Below are 21,352 nucleotides of genomic sequence, written 5' to 3' on the forward strand. Positions count from 1 at the left end.
TGATTCTCTGAACTCAGACTACGGCCTATAGTGCATAGACACGTTCTATTGTGCCAATAAGAGCCATGAATATTTTACCAGAACTGGCTGTCACTAGAGACATCTCAAGAATTCACTGCTACTTTGAAACTGATTATTGATTTGATAAAGTGGTTGAGCAGACTATCACCAATCAGATGACACAAATAGGCAGGTGGTTGAATTGTGTTAAAGCTATTGGCTATATTTATTCTGACAGTCCAAGATAAAACATCAGATGGTAGCAGTTACTGTAGCTTTAAGACAAAGCGTATAATAATGCATCTATGAGAACAGAGTTACAACAAAATCAACATCTATTCACATCATCAGAGAGCTTAGTCTACATTCGTAATTGTCTCCACACACACTGTGAGCTTTATTTGAAAATCCTGATTCTAAGCACCTTCGTACATAAATAAAAATATAAAAAACAATCTTTTGTAAGATTGTTACTTTTAATTTATAAATTAATTTGTTATGTACACGTCTTCTGACACTAGCAGCATGCTGGGCAAGGAGTGAGGTGAAGGTTTTTCAAGAGACGGAGAGAGTAAACGGATGATGAGTTAGCTGTCTTCTACAACAAGAAAAAATTACGAGTCAAATATTTCTAAGAAAAGCTTGAGTTCAGACAAAATAACAAAATAGGAGAAATGGTTTGATAAGAGTACTTTAAAATACTTACGTGGGGGGCTGTCTTCAGACTTGCTAGCGTCACCTTCCTGTTCACCTTCAGCGCTTTCACCTCCTTCTAAAAATATGATAAAGGGTAACATTCATTCCATGATTTATTTAGTGTGTACAATTATATTGATAGTTAATACACTGTTGTACACTTATGTTTTTTATACAAAGTGTATCACAAGTCATACCTCTCCTTATTTCGCTTTTATGTTATATATCAATATCTCTACACAATTGGTGCAATTTTCTAATATATGCCGATAAATATTTTCTACGCCCTCAGCAAATTTTCTAGTCATATTTCGACATCAGTATTGATGTCGAAGATTATGTTCAAACTTTTGCAGTTTAATGTGCTAAGGAGGAAGATAGCTAAAGAGGAAGATAGCTAAGGAGGAAGATAGCTAAAGAGGAAGATAGCTAAATGCCAACAAAAATTATAGTAATATTTTTAGTTGTCTTTACAAATGAAAATTGTGAGTAGAAAAGAGGCAAGTGTATAAATAGTAAACGTAGAGTCATATTGAGATCAAGTGATGAATGTCTAGAATTTCTTCCCATATCAAACACATTAATCAACCATTTGATAGTTGGAAAAGCAGCGAGATGAAAAACGTGGACAATGACAAACTGAATATAAACACTTAAATGACCTAATAGCTGTTGTATAAAATGATTTTTAAATATTTCTGCAAGGGAAAAATTCAGAGAGGAAACAGAGTATGAAAATGTCAAAACGGCGCACATAAAATCTATTGAAGCAAAATAGCACATGCTTACAATTCGTATGTTTCCTGCTTTTATTTTAAACATGTGAATATTTTGTATTTTGAAAGTAAAATGAAAGGATCGAATAATAATTAATAAACAACTGTTTTACAGTAATAAAAATTAAAATGACCTAATAACTGCCGTGTGGCACTATAATTCTCTAGCTATAACAAGTAAGTAGCCTGAACGTTTTAATACACTCACCCTTAGGCTTAGCCTTGACCTTGCCCTCTTCCGAGGAGTTTTCGGCAGCAACCTCAACCTCTTCAGCAGGTGCTTGCTTTTCTAAAATGTATAATTGTTCAAGTTTATTTAAATGTTAAAATATAGCGGTTTTAAAAATGAATACAAACTATTTATAGCTGTTAGCTAGTACTCTTTGTATTGACTGTAATCATCTCCCTTGTAATACTATACGGCAGCGGTACTACAGAACTGCTGATCAAATTTTTTACAAAATATTTTTATAAAATGCTTGTAAGCTTCTTGTTAAAGTATTGAGATATGATTTTTCTTACCGCTGTCAGACATTTTAGCAAGAGTAGAGTTTTGAGTTACGAGAAGAAGGTAAATGTGCAGAGTTATCCAAGCAATCAGAAGATACTCCTCTCCCCTCAAGACTTCTGTTTATATAGCAGATTTCTAGAGGCCCATTCAAGATACTAGCATCTTATTGGATCTTTTTTACAGAAGATATGTTGAAGTGATTTATTACCCTAACAACTGCATAACTAAAACTTAATCAACTTGCTGTCACGTTCATGAGTACTGTAAACTCCCAATATTTGAGCCTAACCCTGACTAAAGTGAATGAAAAGCGTAATCTTCAACTACTGTTCCAGTAGCCCTATTTTTCCATAAAGTCTATCTAAATGCTATGAAAGAATGAAAGTCTTAGCGAGCCAAAGTAACCTCTCATGCTTCCAAATTAGTAGAAAAGCTTTAATCAAATGCAAGGCAAAATTGATCCTTTTGTAAAAACTTTAAAATTTTAAAAATGAACATGGAAACAAACAAATACAGAATTGAAAACATAGAGTGACTATAGCAACTTGCCAAGGAATTACTGTACAATGGAATGCTGTGATGTCTAATAAAATGAGCTGTTTTTTTAAAGCAGGCCAACGAGCCTTCAACATTCTAGACCGATGCTCTGATGCGTACTCTTCAACTGTGGGTCGTGACACCTACCACACTTTCTTTGGCTCTGGATAGCAGCCAAATTACTAATACAGTAGGCTACAAACATCTGAATTAACGAAAGCTGTAATCAGGCCAAAGTGAGCAAAAATGCCAATGTGTAAACAGGATGTCTGAGCTGAGTGGATCAAATTACATTTTCTCGGTTTAAACGTTGTCAGTTCATGTTTAAATCTGGTAAATGCTTTTTCTAAAGGTTTGTTCAAAGGTTCTATTAGAATAAAAATGGTACGGTATCTCATGAACTCTCATAATAATCATATGATCATGTATTTCAGATCTATAAAAGGTGGGGTAATGTAATAAGCTAAAATCATCATCAGTTTTTCAAGTGCCAAACAATTGAATACACTGCTTTGATAAACAGTTCATCAGTCAATCAAGGTTTTCCTCGAAAGTTGCAAATGTTATTAGCTGGTGGGCAGAACTTGACATAATAACTACAGAGTATGAAGGAAGCTTGAACCTGTTTACTCATGTCACATCCTGATTTGATGCTCAGTTTGTATTTCACTCACATTATGAAAAGGGTATAACTGGCTCTCTGCTTCATTAGTAACGGAGTTGCGTTCTCTACTTATGAATATAAATTGAACTTATATAATATATCAGTTACCATAGTATAGTAACTAACATATTATGTTAGAGCAAAAGTTTAAAACCAGCCAAGTTGTAAAATGACTGAAATTGACTATTTCTTTAGTAATTGCCTGATTCACTCAGTCATTTTTCACGATGACTGAAGTTCTCACTCATTTTACAAGTTGGTCAACAATCAGTTCATTAATTTGACAGATTGCCTGGAACATTGAAGTAAGACAAGTCATTTACATCAAGTAGAGCATCAACTATCACATATATGCACTCTTATTATTGTTTAACCTCCTACTATTTAGTATTTTAAAAAAGATTTCTTTAATAAGTACATCATAAGATGGGTAACATTTGATTGAGGATATGGAGATTATTTACAGTTGAACATTTAAGAAGATAATCTGAATACCAATTTATATTGTGGTTTTCTCAGCAGATTGGAGTAGTGTAAACTAGTCGTTGCACAAACAAGGTCTGTTGGCTTCTGGGAAACAAATCTAACACTGTTGCCATTAATTGTTTGAGTTTTGAATAACCTCAGAATGGTGCAATTTAAACAACTGTAGAATAAAGTTTTAAAAGCCATTGCTGTCTGTTGAAGACATAGATATATAAACCTATATAAACCTATATATATATAGGTTTATATATCTATGGTTGAAGATTATATCAAAGAAACAACGTCTGCTTGAGACTGGCACAGTCTACCATCAATCACTAGTTACTAGAAAATCAGCCAGTTTACCCACATCTGAAATTTAACGACAGAGACAGCGCTTCAGATGGTCGCAAGTTTCTATCACTCAAAGTAGTCTTTGAATAGTCTAAAAGTATTCATGAGGAATAGCAGAAAAGTTTCGACTGGCGCACAGCGTTAAAATATAAACATCATTTCAATTCAAAAATGAAAATATAGTTAGAAAGTATCATATAAATCTTACTCGGTCCTCAAATACAAGAGAACACAGCTCAATCATTCTGCCCTATTATATTCGGGCTGTAAACCTTTTAGGTGAAGTTGGATGCTGTGAAACCACAGAGTCAGCGTGAGTTCAACCTAGGAAGTATCTTTTAACAGAGAGATAATTAACAAGAGTGTCAACATATGCCATAGAATACTGACAGGTAAACCAGGCATTCTAGAGCCATTACAGATCAGCAGAATGAATCAATCCCACAAGCAACTGTTAGGGACAACATCTTATCTCAACTTGCTAATTGATGTGGTTGATTTTAGTTGACTTTGAAACCGACTGATGTTTACAGCTTAATGCTTCTCTAACTTCAATCAAATGTGCAGATTTTGTTATTGCATACTACAGAACTCTTCACAAAAGTTTTTTCAATATTCAGTTGAAATGAAATATGCGGTTTTGACGCTTTCAAAAATCCTGCTACGACAAATAAATTGGAATGTTCAGTGTACTACTACAGTGTACTACTACAACATTCTACAATAATGTACTACTACAATAATGTACTAGTACAACATACTACTACAACATACTACTACAACGTACTACTACAATGTACTACTACAATGTACTACAACAACATACTACTACTACAATGTACTACCACAACGTACTACTACAACGTACTACTACAACCTACTACTACAACATACTACAACTATGTACTACTACAACATACTGCAACTATGTACTACTACAATGCACTAGTTCAACATACTACTGCAATGTGCTACTACAATTTACTACTACTAAAATGATCAACCCAATTCTATAGACAAGAAGCAACTCTCAGTAATTTATTCACCTAACCACTAAGAATGTGTCACCAAAAGCTTGTGTACACTCATACACATGTTAGCATACCCTAATCACTGATTCATATCGGCTGCTACCAATGGTATCTTTTTGAGGTTTACTAATGCTATACTTTTTACATTCCTCTAGCAAAATGTATTCTTCAGCTGATTAACTGGTGTTTACATAAAGTAGAAGTTGTCTCACCTTACTCACTTTCATTTTTGTTGTATGATTGTGACATATGTCTTTGTTTTTCTGGCTGTTACTATCAGAGGCTCTGCTCATTCACTCAAGTTGTCAAGTATGTCTGTTAATCTTTCCACTGACCTAGCTTGCTTCCTTCTACAACTTAGCTGCAAGTTGGCCGAAAGTCAAAATGTGTTTATATTGTGACAAATCTTGGCAGATCTGATCTGTTTTAGCCATTCTGCTAGCATTGTTGTAAACACAAAAAATAAGTGTGAAAACATAAAAAACAGAAACTTCTGTTGTAATAATTTGCCTTTTGGGTACTTTTTATACCATAACATATTTATTACAATAAAAGTGGCCATGCTCTGTGTTTCATTTATTTTAGCCAAATAAATATTTCTCACTCATACAACATTTGAGCTAAAGGCTGTAACACACTGTATTACAGTATTTCAGGGACATAATCTTGGCGATTATTTGTATACCATTTGCATCATAAACTGATAGCATCGCCGATGCAGCGCAGATATGTATTTTCCGATATGTCGCAGTGCAACCACGATAGTGTGTGCAATGCGCATCACTTCACCAATGGTAACTGGTTGTCACAGCTTGTCTGGCATATATTACCCTTCAGGATAGTCACTGTGAGACAAGTACTTTAGCGACTTCATGTATAATGGTAACACTGTGTCCCAAACTATTCGTTAATGTAAACGCAGACTGGTTTGTAATTGTGTGAACATCGTTATCACAGACAATCACCTGTATGAAACTGTAGAACTAACGGAGGTATATTGTAATACAATGTGTACCAGGTCTTAAGCAACTTAACCAGTGAGGTTATCTTATTATTTCTTGCATTTTGACAACTCCTTGCTACTTTAAACAATACAGCGGTTTACTGTAGCTGAAGCTCTCAACCTTATGGTAGAAATAGAATGTCCTTTATATTACACTTGATCTGAGCAACAAAGGCTACTAGAAACTTTAAAATGTTTAAAAATGTCTGGAATACAGACTCTGCTGCAGTGAGGTCCATCAATGTGCTGCCCTGATTTACCACTATCTGGTATTACATGTACATTACGCAACCAGGTTACCTCAGCCAGATTGCAGAATTCCCACGCTATTACTCAATTACTAAGAGAACATGACCATTATCTGCAAAAACTTTTTCTCTCAGCCCTGTTGCTGGCCTGCTGACACACAAACATTCTTTTTTGCGGCCCTAGAGTAGCATATAGCCCTAGAGTAGCATATAGCCTTAGAGTAGCATATATTTTTTGAGAAGTGTAACAAAGGTATGGGGTTGGGGCAAAACGTTATTATTAGCTACATGTAGAACTGCCTAGCAAATTATCTATTATCCAAATGCTGTAAAACTCACCATTGTTTCATATGAACACAGTCTTACTTGTGAGAACTTTTACCAGCAATTGACATAGACAGTAGCACTTCAATAGAATTAATTAAATGAGTTTTATTAATTGTAACTAAATAAGTTGAAAATAGCTTTAGAGTGTGCCAGAAAAAGAGAGCCATTACAGAAAGTTTTTATGGCTAAATATTTGCTGATTGATGGATGGATAGGGTGGATGAAAATTTAGAACATCATTTTTTCTGGACCAGTTAAAAAGTCTAATAACCCACTAAAACTACAACCTTACTAGGTCTGGCTGTCTGGTCAGGCAGGTTTGGCAGACATTAAAAAAACTAGAAAATGAAGATTAACAATTAAATACATTTTTACATATATTATATAACATAGGCCTACATGAGGCCTATATATAACGCATTGTATATTTCTGTATAAACTTTTATTTTGTTTGTATCTCAAACTTTATCTTCAAATTCAATGAATTGTATTTTTTTAAACTTTTCAAAAAGTTTGTATTAATTTTTAATTTGTAAAATGAGTATTCAGTTTTATTGATAGTTTTGCCACGCACTTACAACGAGGTGTTTGTGAGAGTTCAGTGTTGAAACTATGAAGGAAATACACGTATGTATGCTGCTCATTTTTTATTCTATTATAGAGATATTTTTATTGATATATTTCTTGAAAAAAGGTAGAAGTATTCAAAGAAATATAACTAGTAAATTTTTTACATTTTCTATTTCAGACTACGCTGTAGCTATAGATTAGGCTAGTTAGCCTGAGCACCTGACTTTTTGGAAAAGAACATGCAGTCCATTATTTATTTACCCAAGTTGAACACGGAGTGAGCAAAATTTCGGAAGAAATAGCTAATCCTGAAGGAAACTTCTTTGCAACTTATCAATGGGTTGTCTATTTGTGAGCTCTATGTAATCTACCACATTCTTATTTGAGAATGAAGCTATTGCCTGTTGATCTAAAAACCATCAAGTGTGGCTGCTGTTTCATATTCCCTATTTATCTGAGTAGACAACTTCATAAAAACTGAAAGCTTTTCAGCTGAGGACACTGACTCCTGTCATATAGCCTACATGTAATATCTTAGATGGTTCTATAGAGTGTCTTAGACTGTGATCCATCATACCAGTGAAGGGTTATTGGCCATATTATGCAGGAACTGATAACTGTTTATATGCATTACTGTTCTATTGACACTGCCAGTTCTATAATGCAATTTGTTCAAGTGGTTGAGCAGACTGCTTCCAGTCAGATGACACAAATAGGCAGGTGGTTGAACTGTGTTAAAGCTATTGGCTGTGTTTATTCTGACAGACCAACATAAAACACCAGAGGGGAGCAGTTACAATGGCTTTATGATAAAGCGTTATAAAATGCGTCTATGAGATAGTGTTAGATCAACACGTGCTCACATCATCAGGGAACAAAGTCTAATGTTTGTAATCGCTTTCATACGCATCATCAATTCTTACAAATAGATCATGATTTCAAGCTCCTTCGTACATAAATAAAAATATAAAATACAACCTTTTTTAAGATTGTCACATTTAATTTATAAATTATTTTGTTATGTACATATCTTCTGACTTTAGTAGCACGCTAGGCAAGGGGTGAAGTGAAGGTTTTTCCAATAGAGTGTGAATGGCTGGGAAGTTAGCTGCCTTCTACAAAATCAAAAAGAAAGACTAAGATGTTGCCAAGAATTTCAACAAACACAACATACATGTAATCAGTTAATAATAATTAAATAGCAGTACTGGGTACTACATACGTGTGGGGCAGTCATGGCAGTGGTCATCGTGTTCAGACTTGCAAGGGTCAGCCTCCTTGTCACACTCATGGCTTGCGCAGCAGTCTAAAAATAATACAAAATGCAACTTTTAAACTTTGCTAACAAAATGACTATATTATAACTTATTTTGTGAGTACCATTACCTATATTGATAGTGAACACACTGATGAGCGCTTTCGATATCATTTCTACAGTCTACACAACATCTCAAATTAAGACTATTAGACTCTTCAGTTTATCAGCCTGATAAGAAAATTTCGAAAAAATGCTCTGCTTGTGTTTGATTTCTTTTGCAAATAAAAATTGTTTTGCAAACAATATTCAGTAGCAGCATGATGAGAGCAGACGATTTCCTACCATTCATAATAATTCTGTAGGATTCCTGCATACAAACAAAACCTCTCTTGTATTTAGGCAGTGCATGTTGAAAGAATTGATATTTGAATTGATGACTGAATTGCTTCTTCTATTCTCATGCAGTAACAGTGACAATAGTAATAATATCAGCGATTCAAATATTTCCCTATTTATTTTTAATTTGCTCACCCTTAGTCTTAGCCTTGACCTTGCACTCTGTAGAGCAATTGTCGGCAGCAGCATCACAGTCAGCAGCACATCCTTGCTTTTCTAAAATACAGCATTGCTGATATGAATTAGCATGTTTAATATTAGAGGTCATATAAAAAATAGATTTGCATTCGTTCTGGAAGTATCTGCTTTTTATAATGTTCTACGGCAGCAGTATTTTAGAACTGCTGACAAATCTTTATTAGTTGAAATCTTATTTATTAAAATGATTGGAAACTTTGCATGAAAGTATTCAGAAATATTTTCCTTACCACTGTCAGCCATTTTAACAAAATTAAGGTTTAAGAGAAGAGAAGCTAGCAGAGTTATCCAAGCAAACAGAAGATGCTCTTCTCTGCTGACTTCTGTTTATATACTAAACTTTTAGAGGCCTCTTAAGGTGCTCATTATGAATAGGTGCTAGCACCTAGCAATATCTTCTTCTATGAAATATATGATGAAAAGATTTATTCCCCATAACGACTGCGTAACTACAGCTCCTGATCAACCTGATACGATTCGAGACTACTGTAAACTATCGATATCTTGCTCTTTGCTTGCAATGACAAAGCACAACTTGTTTCTACATACACAAATAGTAAACCGAAAAAACAGTATGATAGAATTGGTATCTAAAACACCTAATTATGTGCAGAATGTAAATAGATTTGTCAAAACCTGAAAGTTTTGGCAAGCTGGTCGACCAAAATAATTTTTGGTCAAATTTTTAAATAAGAGGTCAAGTTATATACAAATGCATAAAAGGTTTTTTATTTAATACAAACTTTAAAACTTATATTGTTAAACAAAGTGTTGAAGCAAATAAACCTGTTCGGAGATATGTAGAGTATTGCTATAACCAGTTTTCGAAGAACTACTGTACAAGGAATGCTACAATAACTACTGAATACTAGCACTCTATAATTGCAAGCCACCCGCAGCTTCCGGCTAGCTAAACCACTGCTCCCTCTTTATCTATCAAGTGCGGGCTGTTACTGTCTGCTCTCCAGTCATTGGCTATGGATTATAGCAAAAAAATCCAAGCACAGGTTACGAAGGTAAAACGACAAGAAACTGTAGGTCCATGTGAGCTAAGCATGCCCATGTTTTGCCAGAAACCATTGAACAAACAGGAGGAAGCTATCAGCTATTTACATATTAGCTGCTAGACTTTTAAAAGATCTTGTAATCTGTTCATTGGCTCAGACTATTTATTCTGTCTGACGAGTTTTGATTACTGAAGATCAGCAGAGCATACAAGCAAAAAGTCAACAAAGGAAAAATTCCAATTTTTTTTCTTTTTCTACAATATTGAAGAATAAATCCTATAGTACGATGCCTTGAAACTTGCTATATTTGAAAAAAACATATGGGGGCAATTTGTATAGCATATAGTTATCGTATAGCTAGCCTTTGGTTATGGACTAACACAAGCTTGTGATCGAAACTTTGTAAACATGTGATAATATAATAAATTAGAATAATCAGAGATTTTTTGTAGAACCAACTTATTTGCTACATTGCTTCATAGACAAACGAATTATAATAATTGTTTGTCAATCAAGCTTCTCAAAAAACCAAAGTACTTTGAAGACAAAGCCGAAGAGTTGTTAAAGACTATAACTAGCGACAGTCTGTGCTAGCCGCAGCCTTGAAATGAACACTCCTGAGGTGTCAAACATAAGTGAAGTTATATGATTACAACTTTTTTACAATTTAATTCTTGTGGTGACATCTTTAATAAACTATGTATATTTTCTTAGTATTCATTTTTAATAGTTGCGTTTCCAAAATATATTTTATTCTGAATAATATGATTTTTATTTTCAAGTAACCAAGTTTTTAATATAATTCAAATTAGTTCCTTACAGCACATTTTGAGTTTCAGTTTGAAACTTGTAAGACATTTCTTATGTGATCAGTCAACCAGTTATGAGAAAGCAGAGAGAGTCTTAATAAAGCTCTGTGTATAATTTTCACTCGGTCCTCAAATACAAGAGAACAAAGTTCAATCACACTTTGCCCTATTATATTAGGGTTGTGATCTTTTCAGGTCAAGTAAATTGCAATAAAACCACAAGGTCATCGAGAGTTCAACCTAAGAAGTATCCCCTAACAGAGAGATAATTAACAAGAGTGTCAACATATGCCATGGAATACTGACAGGTGAACCAGGCATTCTAAAGCCATAACAGATCAGCAGAATGAACCAGTCCTACCAGCAACTGTTAGGGACAACATCATATCTAAACTTGGTAATTGATGTGGTTGATTTTAACTGATGCTAAAAGGAAGCCCACCCACTGCTGTTCTGCTTTGTCGACTAACAGACAGTCATTATGACCACAAAAATTCACCATGAAAGAATATTCTCTCAATATCTAGTTGGCGGTAAAAATGGAATAGCCATTTTACTCTATTTCAATGTTTTTATCTTTATACGTACTATATTTTCTGTTGTAAAACGAATAGAGAGGGGGATGGGTGATAGTCATTTTAATGTAAAACAGAAGTCTACCAACATTTGTGGCTGGTGAGAGGGTGAAAGTAGGCAGTGAAATGCAGGAGAAAAGAGGGATGGAGGAGAACTAATTGTTAGACGGAGGGGGGGTGTTCGTGCCATTAGTTATAAAAATCTATATGATTGTAATGAGCAATTTGAATGAAAATAACATAATTTTACTCCAAAGGTTTAGCCTACATGTCCTTGGCTTGTTACCATAGCAATAGCCAACCACAATCATTGATTACCTACTTCCGTCACTTACCGGAGACTACTAACAAGAAATGGCATGAGATTGCCATCAACCCCCTCAACCCCATCCCCCTGCACACCAAGTAGCAGTGGTACCAAGAGCATTAGGACAAAGCTTTACTAAGGCTATCCATGTTGTATTCTCTCCTTGTTGCTCCCCCTAGCCTACTTCCCACCATCCTATTGTATACTAATCAAGTGTTCACGTGTCTCATTCTGAGACAATTATGTAACACCAAGTGGGAGCCTGGTGTTAGGATGTGATACAGCGTGAGCTGTCTAGTTTGAACCAGTTATCATGGCTGGTTCACACTGTATCACCATATGTCAGTATTAACCATGCTGTACTTCTGTTATCGTCTGTAATAACCATGTTCACATTAACACAAACCCATCAGAATATACATCAAAGAGTAGTCTGCAGCATAGTGTTCTCATATACATTGCACTCGCAGATACTAGTCTCGCAGCAACTGTCATTGAGGAGAATATAGATCAAGATATTCGTGACAGCCAATCACCATCACTGAAGCGCTACATATTACACAGACTGGTGTGGATGCTAGGCAAACTATTGGGAAAGATTAGCAGCTGAAATCTTTCCCAACATATTCAGATTCCCTCGACAATGCATTTGGTTTACGACAACCATAGTCGGCGAATAATCGTCGAGAGGGCAACTCCGATATACGGCGATATCGTGTGAACCAGCTTAAGCTGACACAGTGAGACAGTTTCATACCCAACAACCTTTATTAGGGCCACGAATAGTTTTTAGCAGCTGTTCCATTGCTCAGGCAGAACCTTTACTAATATCAGTAAGTTGTGCAGTATTTGTTGTTATATTTGAGTTTACTGACGTAAAGACCATAAACATACGACATACCACGACATACCACAATCGGTATGTCGTGAAATTTTTAGCTGGAGCTGCAGTTATCAACCATCTAAGTAACATTAAATAAACTTTTTCCGTTTCTACACATTTCAAGCTTTCTAAAGATATCTACCTTTGCTACGTTTGGCTCAAAACCAACTGGCTAAATCTACAAAAACAATGGATATCGCCCGTCAAATTCAAAGCAGTCAATTGTTTTTGAACACCAATGTAGTTGAAGCTTGTCTAGCATTACACAGTGAGAGCCTTGGTAACTTTCAGCCATCAAGTTGGCAGATTCAAGTTTCACTGATCGGGATAGCAACATGATTTCTCAAGTTTGTTCATCATACACCTACACAGCTTTTAGCAGAATCTAAAGAGTGTTCAAGCAACTCTTGCATCTGTATAAGTACAATTAGACCCCAATTTGTTGTTCTATCTGTTGTTCAACTTGTTGTTCTGGTTTCCTATGCATGGTATAGCTGTATTATTTTGTCCCTATTTACATAAAGTAATTCTGTTTACTATTTACAAAAGTCATTCTACACTTTTGGTCGGATTAAGAGGTTTCTTTAAAACATGTCTGCCTCATCCTTGGGACACTTTTAAAATTCAAACCTTTAACTAATAAACTTTCACGGAAATGTTGATATTTCAGATCATGTGACTAGTGAGCGGGAGAGGATTGCCCAACACTTGGAATGCGACTTTTTGTGTGATTAATGCGACTTTTTTGTGATTAATGCAAAAATATTTAAACTCATCTGCTTATCAATTTAGTCAGAACCACAAAAATGTTTTTTTCATAGTTTATGGGTGACTTTCATCACTCCATTCCGGTTTCATCAGTGAAGCAGGAGGTTGACTGTAACTGACTGACTTTTCTACAAAGTGTGGGTGAATCGGAATGCATATCATAAGATCATAAAATAACAAGACAGCCCTATATAGGTTATGTTGTTTTATTACAATATTTAGTAAAATATAGCCAATGGTAAACAACACTATGAATTATGACAAATAGTAAGCTGGTTAGAGCTTTAAAGCAAAAAATAACATTTATGACAGCAAGGTCGAAGGTCAAGGTTGACTATCTCTTGAGCCTTATGTATGTACAAATGGAAGGTGATGCTGCTGGAGTTGGTTACTTGATAGATTCTGCAACACACAAAGATAAATATTAGAACATAACCTTTAGGCAGAGGATAATATTAGGCAAGCCAGCATCACTCAGCGGCTGACTCACATTCTTTCTTTGAGCAGCATTCGCAGTCTGTGCCGCAGTTACAGTCAGGGCCACACTTGCATTCCTCCCCAGCTGTGCAGCATGGATTTCCACATGGGTTTTCTACAATCAGGCTCAGTTGGTCTTACATTGTTTAACTTTGGCTGGCATCACGCCAATAAGACCAGCCGAGTATGTCTACCTAGAATCTAACTAGACCTAATGCTAAATAAACAAACCATTTAATATAAACTAAGAATCAGAGGCTAGTTTAAACATCCAATGGCTAGACAATTTCAATGAATTATTGATTTAGTGTATCTAAATGCTGCCAAAATATTCTAACATTACCCATAATGCAACACAATGCATATTCATAGAGACTACACATATCATGATCTGACATATTTTACTAAGATTTTACGATCAGATTAAGAATTGTTTCATGAAAATTCATGACGTGACATATCTCCATGAGATTTAACGAAAAACCGTGTTTTCCTGAAAAATCATTATCTGACATACCGTATTAGGTAAATGTATTGGTGTCTGTATACATACCACTGGAGGACATGATGTAGAGAAGAAGGAACGGCTATTTGGCTAGATGAGATGCAAATGCAGTACGGCATATCTCTGGTTTAACCAGAGCTTGATATAGTAAACATAAAGAGGCTTCACAGGGTAGAATGATGGTCGTAGGTCGTATCCTCTGTATCTTAATCCTGTTATAAGTGACGGACATATCGGAGGAGCAACCTGAAAGTAGCTGAAATTTTGTTGGTTCAAGGCTAAATTCTATATAAGACCAGTGGCGCAGGATCAACAATCTTTCATAATTACCAGCTCGCTTCTGTGAGGCCTATAAAGGGTTTGAATAGAAAATTGAATAAGTGAAGGGATTACTGCTTTTACCATCAAGCACTAGATAATGATTGGTCATGGCTGTTCATTGCCTGCCAGCCAGCATTTAATGCCACCGGCTGAGGGCAGGTATCGCAAAGACATCTGCTAATGAACTCTAGAGAATTGTGTGGGAATGTTTGACTAGTGGTTAATTGGGGGTCAGTAGGCTTGAGAGTGACCCATGCCTTCTTCGGTGTTTTGTGACAACAGAGTTTCTGCCAATTAAGGTTTACTAGCTAATAAAGTGGGTCTCATCATTTTAGTCAGCTAAGACCAATCAAATCTTTGGCTCTAGCAAATAACTCTGACACCTACAAATGTTCAAAATCACATATTTGACCAATTAATTTAAGAGTTGCTCTATTTTCAGTAGAAGTATGTCACTGAATTCCAAAATGTTGAATGGCTGCCTAATGAAAAATAGACACTCTGTCATGATCTATGATCTCTAGAACTTCCTATCTAATCTTTGCGAGAGGTTCTTACTACCACCCTTTTTGGCCAACTGCCACAAATTTGGTTCGCTGGGTAACCAGCAGTAAAATGCATGCCAAAACACTGCAGTAAACACCGGCTTATGTAATGTGAATTATATAATATTAGCATAGCCTCGCATGAACGTCACGGAATTAAAATGATTTTATTAGTAAAGCTTCATGTACTTGTACAAGTTGAGTTTTTGTCACTATGTTAATAAGCATAGTGACATTTATACAATGCCTGACAGAAAATTTTTGTGAGAAAAACTAGTGAATATGTAATGCTATTATTATTAACATGCGAAAATGAATTTTTTTTTCGAATAAATTATTTCAAGTTTACAGAATTTTTTTTAAAGTAATGGAAATTATAAAAGTAGAACCGAAACCAAATCTAGGCCAGCTAGTACATGAGGTGATGCCTTGGGATGATTGCGAAATGACACAAAGAATAGAAAAAACCGGCCGATAGATTGGCAGCGATGCCTGCCATGGTATACGATAAGGAGAGTTTAAAAAGACAGAAATTTATAAACCTGCCTGTTTTCTCAACGATGAAACCAGAAATAACCGAAAATGGAATGTTTGAGAACAGTCAACATAAGCAAGATCTGATGTAATGAAAACAAATGCTTAGAATAGAAATACCAAAAAATCAGCAAAGAGGAAAATCAAAGGGAATCAATGATGATATCATTAAGGGAGCCATGAACATCTGCGTAAACAATATATGACAGAGAATTGGCAAAAATAGATCAATTATGATCATAATTAGGCTTTAATTTGATTGATTTATAACTATAAAAATATTGTATAGAAAACATGTAGCCCTACAGAAAACTTGTAGAAATTTTCTGTACACTTGTCGGGTGAATACGGGTAAACAAAGAACTCTACTAACAAAGTATGCTGAGCTAATCCTTTGAGAAAGTCATAACGCATGGCAGGATTACGTGATGGATTATCGTTCTTACTAATGGTGTTATATAATAGTATTTTAGTACTTGTACCCGGGTGTCTATCCCTAATAATTTGCTAACCAACCTGACAAAAATCCTTGTTGCCATGACAACTAGAATATCTGAAAAGTTGCACAAAGGCCAGGCCAGTTACACAGCTATTCTAGTCGAAAATGTTGGGCCTTGCTGATATATCATTAGCTCAACTTTTGTTGCCGTAACATTGCTGTTGTTTTAGGTACCGAAAATTTGTTTTGTTGATTGTGATCGTGAATGTAGTTTTCATGGACCAAACTGGATTTTTTAGCTCGAATAAGTGGGGTGGAACAAGTCAAATGGAAAAGCTGCTGTAGAAATGATCCATAAAAGCTGTATTCCCAATCTCCACACTCCGTCTGCATCTGTCCGAGCAGACCAAATAACAACAGTCTCGGTATGGGCCTGTCACTTTGCATTTACATTTAGTAAGTTGGATTGGACAGTCTTATTTGCTAGTGCAACTATCTGCCTGCGACGTTCACCCTGCCACTGTGAGACCTTTCTTCGATCCATCATCTGCTTCGGCATCCTTCAGGTCATCATGATGAGCAACTGACGTTGAGCAATGGAGAGCTTGAATGCCTCTTTGTCTTGCATGTGATTATATCCCATGTGACAGCAATTATGCAAACTATTTGATAAATAACTCCGACTTGAATCACAGCCAAATGTGGAAAAATACCCCATTGCGACCAAGAGAGTAGGCACAATGCCAAATATATGCATTACACTGGCGCCACAACATAGTGACTGAAGGTCAAAGTACGCTGCAGGAAGTAAGAGGCACGTAAAATGCTATCACTAGTGTCGGCTTGTGATTAACGTTTTGCACACTTTAGAGTGATGAAAAATGAGAGTAGTCTAACATTCTTGACATTTATACAAATAAAGTTTCAATTCTACGCTTGTAATATAAATTGTATATAGGCTTATATTCATTTTAATAGCCTTATTTTTTAAGTAATCCTTATTCTGGATGTCATATTATTCTTGAGCGATCATACCTTCACTCTATGTCCAACTATTCCCTTTTGAACCGTTCCACATTCCATTTTAAGACATCTCGCTAATGATTTGTCAGCCAATATAATGAGACAGATGCAAATATTTACCCCTCTTGTAAAGGTGATGCATTAAGCAGTGTTCCAAGGTAGCGTTAATACCTGCAGATATGCCAGCGAGTCTACCGGCTCCAACCTTAAGACATGTTAAGTTATGAGCAGACTTCATTTGTCAACATTCAAAATGACAAAACATATGATGTGCACGATCATAATTTAGACCTGGCCTGCTCTTCAACAGAGAAAGAGTTTCTCAATAGCTCTACCAATTTTCTATTAAAATAAGATTTTTATTTGTACATAAACTTATCTAAGACGTAATATTACATGGTAGATGTATACTAGTGACTTTAATAATCCCTAGACTTACACATCAGTAGATTATGAAACAGTCAGCATACTGTTGCAAGCTGTACAACTTACAACATATCCTGCTATACAACTTACAACATATCCTGCTGTACGATAGAAGTCGTGTGTATCTTTAATAGAACCTCTCTTATCTAGAGTAAAAATGCTGGTGTTCTATCCTCCGTTTTTTCGTGACGTCATTTTATCGTTGTCGGCCATCTTTATAGACAATTTTATTGTTAAAAACACGAAGCTTTTGCAATGATATTTTGAAAACAATGTTTTTGTTTGCAATTTTTTGATTATAGTATCAAACCAACACCTAAAAGTACTAGTAAATAAAAGAAAAACGATCGTTTTCTACAAGTATGGCGACTTTTTCGTGAGCGAGCGAATGTGCAAACGACTTGATGACGTAAAAAAAAATGATGGATTAAATTCAGTTCTTGTTTATCACAATTCAAACATGATACAGCCTAAGGCTGGTTCACACTAGATCACCGAATCTCAACGTTGATGCCACAATACTTCGGTGAACATCGATGATAACAAAGTTCACGCTATCACAAACCTATCACGTTTGCATCAGCAAATACTCTGTAACGTAGTGTTCACATTTCTCTTAAATTTTGGTGAAGAAACCTTTTTATTTTCGCATGCTGGAATTAAATACTAGTCCCATGCCGACTATCATAAACGGATATGAATAAATCACGCCATCCACGACTGTGAATTACCATCGCTGAAATGGTTCACATTTGAAAGGCGGTCGTCGATGCTCGGCGAAGCATCGGGAAAGTTTGACAGCTGCAAACTTTCTCGACGTGTCGGCGTTGCTTCGTCGATGACACCAATTCTGGTTCACATAATTGACAATGAACGAACGCCGAAAGGAAAACGCTGGCAAACAGCAATTTAGGGTGAACCAACCTTTAGCAAATAACCAAATAATCATCTCTCATCTCATATGACTTGGCTAAATGAAATAAGACAATATAGCAATGTAGCAGTAGCGATGTATTTAGATGTTTGACTCTGAATAAAAACAATGACAGCCAAAGGCAAGGTGCCCACTTGGTTTTACACAACTGTATCAGAGAGAGTGAGACGCTTGAATACTTATTTGAAATACATTTTAACCCGTTCGCTGCCAAAGACGCATTTATGCGTTTTCTGGGGTCGAGTGCCACAGACGCATAATTGTGACTTTCCCAGCAATTGCGTAGCAACTTCATTATATTATTCGTTGACAACATAACCCACGGTCTTTAGGACTTTCAAGATATTGACAACGTTGTCCGAAAGTATCTTTATAAAATTAGCCTAAAATAACAATAGCAATTTAAAACTTTTATTTGAGAACTGCTGACTTAAAAACGACCAATTTTTGTGTGAGTTCATTAACTACCGCGCGCGAGTCAGAAAACAGGTAATTACTTATGTTTATGATGTTATAGCCAAATCAGATTTACATTTTCATGATTATACAAATAATTAAAGCAGCAGCAGTGACTCTGATAGTGGTGAAAGTAACAGTTTTGTAAGAGTAAGGAAAATTGTGGAGGATCGTTTTAGCTTCGTAGCGATCGATTCACATAGCTTTATCATCGCACAAAGTACAGATACATTGAATTTTTTGCATAGCAGTGTTAGCTAAAATGTTGGCAAAATAAAATATGTTACAAAAATGTTCTAGATAGAGTTTGAAATTGAAAAAATATTGTATACATATCATGAAGCAATATCGACAATTTTCGGTAAAATGGCTGGCACTAGACCGATAGCTTATTTCGTACATGGCTGGCAGCGGAAGGGTTAAGTGGTGACAAGTAGGCCAAGGAAAACTAAGGAAGAGTGCAAAAAGAATAGCCATCTACAACATCAATGCTTCAATCAACAAAAAAAATTGGCAAATATGCAATTGAACTGTTATAGCAAGAGTACTTCCTCTACCAACATTGGTTGTCATGCTTGACCTGCCCCAAGCATCTATAATTGTGTCATAAACAGAACAGGATATGTTAAATAGTAATAACACTCAATTGACTATAAACCAACATAAAACGAGGCAGGACTATCCATTACAGCGATGCACAAGTCTGGTTATATCTGATTGCTCGACCATAAGTAACCCATCATATCCCTTGTTACGCCTCCACAGCCTCATCTCTGTTTATCACGCTTCAAAACTGGTCCTGCCATCTCTCAGCAATTCTGTTTGTTTATAAGCCTTCTGGTAAAAACTGCCTTCTGCATAAACCTTAACCATTTTCCTGTAAATCTCACAGGGTTTACACCCTTCAGCTACCAAAAATTTGATAACAGATCTATTTGTAATTCTCGAAATGAAGTCTTGGTCGGCCATTTTGGAAAATCTCAAAAGAAGGATCCAACATGACCAGATAATATCTAGGAAAGATTATGAGTCATCATTGGAGATTATATCAACATTCAAAAGAAGAATTAGGCTTCGACTTGTAATACAACTCTTTCTTATAAATATATTTACCTTATTTATTGAATGGTCCTCTTGCATGAGAAATACAACATTAACTACAATAGGGACAAACCTGACTGCAACTCATCGTCTCATGTAGAGCACCGTGTTTAGTTAATGAAGCTACCACGCGTGACTACAGGAGTTGTGCCTCGTGAGACAGCTGGTGTCCACATAATGACTAAGCGATCATGTGTGCGTAGACTCATTACCTCTACACACAAAGTATAAAGCGAGGTCACTCATTAAGCGTAAGTCAAGGTCGCTCATAAAGTGTAAGTCCAGGTCGCTCATAAAGTGTAAGTCAAGGTCACTCATTAAGTGTAAGTCAAGGTTACACATAAAGTGTAAGTCAAGGTCACTCATTAAGTGTAAGCCAAGGTCACTCAATCACTATGTTTCCATGGTGCGCAGTACAGTAATACTTCAACTTACGAGTGCTCTAACGTACGAGAAACTTGAGATACGAGCCAGCTTTTAAGCAAGTTTTAGCACTAACATACGAGCAATGTTTGAGATACGAGCACGTGAGTCAGTTAAAGCCGGAGGTGTTTTATGAGAACAGCATCACTCTGTATTTTCAACTACTCAGGCTATACTTTTGTACCGTGTTTTCTGTGCGCAATTTTCAGTGCAGAACTATGTGAATTAAAAGTACGGTGCGTAGACCGAAAGTTTGCCAGTAAAATGAAAGATAATGGAAAGAAAAAGCAAATGATAACAATTGATATTAAACGGAAAATTATTGTAAAATATGCGAAATGTGTATGCGTGATTGATCTAGCTCAGCAATATGACAGAAATACAATTATCAATTACATCTACAATTATCAAACCGAAGGGTTATTTTCAGGGCATTTAGTTTGCAAAAGGACTAACCATAATGCGTTTCTAAACGACGCAGCGATCTTCACGACCGCTGATGGAGAGACTGCTCAGGCATTGGAAAACATAAAAGATAAACAATTGGCCGGTGACAGCGTAACTGAAACGATGTTTCAATAAAGGCGAAAAGGCCTATGTGAAAAGGCCGGTGCTATCTATAAAAAATAGACTTTCGGACAAGTTGGCTAGTGGTCGTGCATTAACCCTTTGTGACGACACCAGTGTTCGTTCTAATCGCAACACGTTGAAAGAGCGACAAAGGCAAACGTCCTTAGATAGGTTTATCTTAAAACGGCCGGCTAGTCGTGAAAGCGAAAACAAAG

The 21,352-nt window shown here is 35.9% G+C and overlaps 3 long non-coding RNA genes across 3 annotated transcripts; all 3 read right to left on the reverse strand.

Annotated features, from left to right (window-relative positions):
• Positions 1-197: 197 nt before the first annotated feature.
• Positions 198-2,122, reverse strand: LOC137405881 (uncharacterized). The gene is made up of 4 exons (XR_010979820.1): positions 1,995-2,122; positions 1,681-1,761; positions 707-772; positions 198-598 (listed from the first exon to the last, which is right to left on the reverse strand). It is a non-coding gene; the product is annotated as an uncharacterized lncRNA (long non-coding RNA).
• A 5,784-nt stretch (positions 2,123-7,906) lies between these two features.
• On the reverse strand, positions 7,907-9,398 carry LOC137385270 (uncharacterized). Its single transcript, XR_010977749.1, has 4 exons — positions 9,265-9,398; positions 8,972-9,052; positions 8,405-8,488; positions 7,907-8,297 (listed from the first exon to the last, which is right to left on the reverse strand). It is a non-coding gene; the product is annotated as an uncharacterized lncRNA (long non-coding RNA).
• A 4,175-nt stretch (positions 9,399-13,573) lies between these two features.
• LOC137410578 (uncharacterized) lies at positions 13,574-14,563 on the reverse strand. Its single transcript, XR_010981225.1, has 3 exons — positions 14,414-14,563; positions 13,874-13,975; positions 13,574-13,785 (listed from the first exon to the last, which is right to left on the reverse strand). It is a non-coding gene; the product is annotated as an uncharacterized lncRNA (long non-coding RNA).
• Positions 14,564-21,352: the final 6,789 nt, after the last annotated feature.

Source organism: Watersipora subatra, chromosome 1, assembly GCF_963576615.1.
Source record: "Watersipora subatra chromosome 1, tzWatSuba1.1, whole genome shotgun sequence".
Lineage (NCBI taxonomy): Eukaryota > Metazoa > Bryozoa > Gymnolaemata > Cheilostomatida > Watersiporidae > Watersipora > Watersipora subatra.